This window comes from Metopolophium dirhodum, chromosome 1, assembly GCF_019925205.1.
Source record: "Metopolophium dirhodum isolate CAU chromosome 1, ASM1992520v1, whole genome shotgun sequence".
NCBI lineage: Eukaryota > Metazoa > Arthropoda > Insecta > Hemiptera > Aphididae > Metopolophium > Metopolophium dirhodum.
The window spans coordinates 55,119,647-55,127,178 of NC_083560.1; the positions used below are offsets into that span (position 1 = coordinate 55,119,647).

At 27.3% G+C, this 7,532-nt stretch overlaps 1 non-coding gene across 1 annotated transcript; it reads left to right on the top strand.

Moving 5' to 3' along the window:
* Positions 1 to 6,526: 6,526 nt before the first annotated feature.
* On the top strand, positions 6,527 to 6,599 carry Trnam-cau (transfer RNA methionine (anticodon CAU)). Its single transcript has one exon. It is a non-coding gene; the product is annotated as a tRNA-Met (tRNA).
* Positions 6,600 to 7,532: the final 933 nt, after the last annotated feature.

Genomic DNA, 7,532 nt, shown 5'->3' on the forward strand with positions numbered 1-7,532 from the left:
AATTCTGATTTTTGGAATTTTTAAGTAGGACATAATATATATATATATGAATAATACATATATATTATTATTATTTTATTATATACATAATATATATTCAAATACTTAGATTGTTTACACTATTTAAGGAGAGTTCTGCAAAGATACAAATTAATTTTTTTCAAATAAGAACCAACCCCATTTTTTATTGTAGATTATGAATCAAATGATTTTTTTGAAAATTATAAAGGATTTAAATACAAATTCGAACGATTAGTGCTTGAACTATTAAAATGGATATTATGTTATATAGGCGTATAACTATCGACCTATATTCAGTATTATTCATACTACAATAAGTTAAGCTACTCTTAAACTATTCGTAGATACATCAAAATATTAAAAACAATCATCTAGATACTAAACATAACTTACAGAAAAATATGGTGGTCTTCATTTGAAACAAAGAAGTCGGTACCACCTCAGGACATTCATTAATAAGCGGTATAGGTACTATTGTACACACCAAGTACTTAAAAATAATGTCATTAAGTGTAGTTAAAAATTTAAGAATCAGAATTTAAATGAGCTAATTAATTAAATTAAAATGGAGGCGAACGCGCTTTATGGCGAATCATGTATATAGGTACCATACCTGTAAACGCGCACATAGATATTCGTTATAATTAATCTTTGTACGCACACGACAATGTGAAAACCGTGTTGGGACATAATACTATCGTGTATCAAAGTTTGTATAATATTATGTTTTGTTAGTTTTTACCCCGCACATCGTTATCGGCACATTTTGTAGGCTAAACGGCCGCCACCGCCACCGACACGGTGCACGGCGACGATGGTTGATTTACGACGTGCGAAGCTTGCAATATTATATTATTATGGTCGCGACAATAATATTGTTATTATTATTATTATTATTATTATTTTATTGTAACGTCAAATGGAGAGAAACGGAATGAAAAATAATAATAATAACACCAAGTACGCCGCGACAGACTGTCGTGCACATACGACCCAGCAGTTAAAGCAGCAACAGCATAATATAATAATATTATGTACGACACATAATAATATTATTACTATTATATATTTTACTATAGACAGCTGCAGACTGCAGCTACACCATGTGTCCGTCAAAATAATATATACATATTATACAGTTATACCATAGTCTGTGCCGTATTATATATTATATGCCTGAAATGTATGTTACAGTAATATAATATTTTATGACGCGTTTTCGTTTGGTAGATAAAATAACATAGGTTTTTAATTTGGACCATCGACGACCACGACGGTTATCCGAAATTTTTTTACGAAGGTAGTAATTATAAAGACATATAATTATGGTATCGTCGGAGCATTTCCAAGGCTGGGAGAAATAGAAGGGCAAGTTTATATTGGTGCTACAACTTTTTTTTTGTATTTGTCAACTCTTTGCCTATATTTAAACCTTAGCTTCGTATTGGAAATTATATTGAATTTCTACTTTTTGAATAATAATAATAAAAAAGAAAAATGCCATTTCAATAGATACTGCACCCATAAAATTTAGTAAAGGGCGCGGGCGTACCTATACAACGTATATTTGTGTCAAGTGTCAACCACGACTATTCAACGACATACTGACACATTGTTACATATTTTAACAAAGGAAGATACGTTATTATCGACCACTTGTCACATATATAATATTATATCTGTGTACTGAACGTGAACGTGCTGCTTTAAAATAATGAGATATTTATCAATGAAGAACAAAATGTATCGATATAAAAAAAAAGTGCCCATATATAGAGCATATTTTGTTCCACGGTTAATGCGTCTCTGTCTGCCAATAAGCGATGGGATCTTTCGATTGTATACAATATATACATAATAGATATAATATTTTTTGTTGTTTGGCATCACTCAAACCGTGTAATAATAATAATATGCATAATTTCATTAAAACCCAAAAGGTTTTAACTCGTTGAAAAAAATAAAATATGTAATATTATGTAAACTGAAACTTCACTCATTGTTTGATTGCATAAATTTGTTTGTAATTAATAAAATTGTACTTGAAAACTATGTCTGTAAATTATTATGATAATATGTATATTCACTACTGAAAAGTTCTATTGGTAGATGAAAATAATATTTACCAACACAAGAATAATATTTTGCACGCGTTTTTGATTTATTAGATTTATTATATGAATCGATATAATCGATGTTTACACTATAAACTTTGTACATTTTCAATCGCAACATACAAAGTTTAAAATTTAAAACACCTAATTGGGTGTTGGATAATTTAAATATTTTTGATACACAGAGTGATTCATCAAGCACAATATAAGCCTACCATTTACCGATTATTAATGAATTTATTCAAATTATGATTTATAGAAATTTTAAGAATACGTATATTATAAATGCAATTTTAAAATATCTAGGACTGTATATAGAATTTATGGAGTTCCGATACAAACTTTTTTATTCGAATGAATGATTTTACTCTAAATTGTTAAGGTTATATAATATTACACTTTGTTGCATCTTAATCGAAATTTGAAATAGTTTCTGTGTTATTAAATTGTACCTACCTATACTAAGAATTTTTGTAGTCCTTGTAATAATGGCTAATTGGTTTACCAATATTATACATATTAAAATATATTTTGTAGTATATAGTCTAATACCTATGTTAATTATACTTAGAAAACGTTTACACTGTAATACATTAAGTATACAATTTAAATAAATAGTTATTATTATTTTAAAATCATCAAAGCCTCAATATTGTTTATCAAACTTGATATCATGATGTTTATCACATAAGTACATGTTTATGACTCTTAAATGATACGTCATAAGCTATGAGGTCCTTTGAACTTAGATTTATATATTGTTATGTATATAAGCCAAATTAATAAAAACAATTTGGTAGATGGTTGAAATTTGATACATAAAAAAGGTGGTTGTCATATTAATATGAAAAAAAAAAGAGTTTATATAATTACTTTATTTAGAAGGAATAAGCAACATTAATATTTGAAAATGCATAGTTAAAGGAAAATAATATGCAAGTAAGAATATACTTGGTAAATTGACCTGCATATATTGCGAGAAAATAATAATTAGTATAACAACGTACGCGATGGAAGTAACATTTAAAAAAAAACTCTGGAAAGGATGGAGAGCACCAGCGGGTATGATTCATGAACTTGTTTTCTTTTCGCTCACCTTAGATTACTTTAATATACTAATGAAAGTATTTCAAAACAAAACGTTATGGGAGTTTAAAAGTGCCACGTTGACAAATATTTATGAATTATTACTTTACTATAGTAATAAAATGCGAACAGCACTGTATTATATATACAATACCGTTTGCGAAAACGTGTTTTTGATAATTTCTTCAAGTTTACTATTATACTACTGTACCTACTCTATTATACTAATACATCTGGCTAGATCAAGACAAAAATAGGTACCTATACCTTTATAGGTTCTAATCAGATAATATTAACCACAGCATAACATTTGCTGTTATTTCAATAATATAATGGTTTAGATTCGTGTTGAACAAACTCAAAATTGGTTATAAACATGGATACCTGATGGGAATAACGAAACCTTTTTACACAGGCACTACTGTGAGTTTTTAAATTAAAAACAATATATATATATATATTGTGAATTGTGATATACACATTTTGACCTGTAAATCCGTGATATTTAGTTCATCGGGTTAAAGGATTATAATAAAGGCTTAAAAAAATACATACCTATATATATGTAAATATACCTTATATTCGTTTAAATGGCGTAACATAAAAAAGAAATTAGTTTCTACGAAATGCGGATTCTTACATTAGTATTACACGCAAGAAACAAATAATTGAATTATTGAAAAATATCTTTTTAAATGAAAATTGCCTATATAATGATAATACATAGTAGCGGGTCTACCTTTATTTAATAATTTATTGCATTATACATAATTATTGTGCACACAATATATTTGTATAGAATATAATAGAATATAGTAAATAGGTATAAAATAAAGTAGGCAAAACTTTTTAGTTCATTTGAAAATAATAATATAATAATCCAGGATACTTTTTTTTTATCCGATTAACGCTGAAATATGATTTTAACTTCGCTTAGTGTCAAAATTGTCTCTTTCGTGTCTTCTGTCAACCGCTGTCACATTTGTTTGTACATATTTATAAAGTTTTTATATTGATTTGTACATCAGACACTATAGCCATTATAGCGTCATATTATAATGCAACAACGTTAGTTAATGGTTTTCCAGTTACATCATTTGAGTTTTATGTAGGTATTATATTTTATTGACAAATAGTTAAAATAAAAAATAATGATTTGAGTATTGTAAAAGTTAATTTTCATTAAAAAAAAAAAACAAAAATAAACATTAACATTGGTACAGCAAAAATCTTGATAATATGATAAATAATAAATTGTATAGGTATCTACAAAATACAACGCAACAATTAAATTAACCCAGAATTAAAAATGTCAACTTCTGACCAATAAAGTTTTTTTCTAATTAATTTTTAATCTTAATTTTGCAGTTTAATTCCAATTCATATATTTTCGTATATACAAAGCATGGATGGTGGGGCGTACCATTATAAGATAATGAGAAAATACGTTCTTCCAATATATATATTTGAATAAAATGTATTAATTAAAGGTTATCCACAACAACAAAAAATATACAAATTCATTGGATAAACACTAAGTTCTTTAAGATACTACGTAGAACTATTATAGTATCCGTAGGTTAGTAGGTCAGTTTTTTTGCAATATTTAAAATGATATTATAACGTTATATTTGACAAAAAACGATTGAAATTTGTAAACGTTATTATAACGGGAAGCGATAATCAAAAATAATTAAATATCGCAAAACAAAACATAACGATTCAAAAATATATAATATAATATCATTGAACAAAACATAATGCAAAACGTAATTTCTAGAATATCATTTAACGACAAATAACGCAAAACCAAATAATTTAAAATCCATCTGTTTAAAAGTTGTATTGGTTTCTTAGAAATATTTATTTGATACGATTTATATTTGTCTTATCAAACAATCTAAATGTATCATATTATTTTCCGTATCCGTGCCATCAGCTACCCGCATTGGTTATGTATTATTTTTAAATTTTATGGGTTTTTTTCAAATGCAAGCCATACATTTTTAAAATTAAAATGTTATGAATTTTTATCTATAAATTAATTTGTAAATTGTCGTTCTTTTTTACCAATACATTTTGACATACCTACCGGCCAATATACCTAAACACTTGAACTAGGTAAAACGCTTATAAAAGATACCCAATCGCTAATAATTGTGCATATTACCTATACGTGGCTATGTATTTTCTATACGTTCAACTTATGCGGAATCTTGACATAATGTAGGTATTACATACACAAGTTTTTTTATCGTACCTTAAAATGTTTATAAACACTACCTACATACATATAGTACTAAAAAAAGAATCGAGAATGCCTAATAATAGCTGAAAATGAATGAATATATTTTGGAAAATACAATGTGTATGAAGAATTATAATTTATGTAATATTGGAATGTATTAATTTTTGTTTCTACGTTTAATATTTTTAAATGACAATAAAAAACAAAATTGATTTTTTCAAAAACTAATTTTGATTAAAAATGTGTTTTTTCCCTTAATTCTTAGTTCCTACTACCTACCAACAAAGTCCGCTTTGCTACCAGAAAATATATTAAAAATTGAAGATTGAAGCATTTTTACTGCTCCAAAAGTATAGAGACAGACACAAAAAAAGACACGTCACTGGAAAATTAATACTTTTATCGGCAACTTTTATCGCTCCGCTCAGAAATACAAAATAATATATTGTCTATATACAAATAGATAGGCCAATCACTCAATAAAAATTAAAATATTTTGATTTTAAAAGAAAATCCGGTTTGTATAGGTACGTCTTACTATGAGTTAGAAATACAGCTGGCCGCTATAATATACCTAATAGTTGTGCCAGTTGATGGTGTCGAGAACTATTATAAACATGTATGTCAAACCCTTTTTCGTATTTCAACTTTCAATTGTTAGAGTGATACGAAGTTATTAACAATCGTAGACACATAAGTAAGACATTGTTGGAAAGGTTATAATTTTTTCCATTTTATGTTGGAAACAGATTTCTGAAGATAGTGTTAACACGGGAGCATTATGGTATAACAAAATAGTATTTTATGAATATTAAATTGTACTGATATAGTTTTAAAAATCAAATTATAATTTTAAATATATGATTCCTTCAAAACATAATGAAAATTATCACCTTTTAAACAGTGCATTACTTAATAAGTAATACTTATTAATATCATCGTACTACTTGAAATACAATTGTAACTGTGTTTGATACAAATAAACGGGTGTTGAATCCTCTGTATTAATTAATAAAAAAACAGGTTAATAGACAAAAGTATCACACTCAGTATACAAGCCTCGGTGGCGCAGTAGGCAGCGCGTAAGTCTCATAATCTTAAGGTCGTGAGTTCGATCCTCACCTGGGGCAAAAATTTTTTGCACTATTTTTTTAAAAAAATTTATTGATAATATCCAGTGGGATTATTTGATTTTCCGAAGTTATAAGAAATTTCAAGGAACTCTTTAATATTAATTTATTATATATTATTGAACATATTATTATCATTGAGTATACTAGTACTATCTATACTCAATGATATTATTTAAAATGTTAATTTTTAAATTAATTTATTGAATTTTCCAGTTTTTTTATAAGAATATATTTTAGTATCACGTTATGTAGATAAAAATATTTATGTTGTACAAATTAAACATTTGTTATATAGTATTGTGTTAACTACAATAAACATGTTGTTGTTGACGAGAATATAATATTCATAATATTTTATACGCGTAGCTGTGAAACGCGGGCCTATAAAATAACGAAATATAAGTTATTAGTTATTACTTGTAGATGAACAATATTATAAACCTATCAACTAATGTTTAATATTAAATTGATTTTTTTTTTTTTTATTAGGGTTAAGGCTTCGACTACTAGGTCATTAGCCTGTGGTACTGTAGGGGTGGGTACTGTTGATTTATTTACTCGTGTGTGTTTGTTTTGGCAGAATTTTTGATTTGGACACCCGTAGGTATCTGCCATGCCCGGGGGATGGCGGCACTTGTTCTCCGGACACCGTGACTTGCCTGAAGAAAAATGCCGCCCGCGACCGAGGTATCGAACTCGGCTCGGCTGCGTTGCAGCCGACGCCTTAGTCCACTCGGCCACTCCGTCCCCCTTAAATTGATTTATTTATACAAATAAATTATAAACTGTTATTATTTTGATATAGGTAAGTTATGGATTTAATTTTTTTCGATTTCAATATACATTTTTAATAGGTAGGTAATAGTTAGGTCATTAAAACAAAATTTAAATTTTGATATTACTTTTTATTTCTAAGATGATTTTTAACAA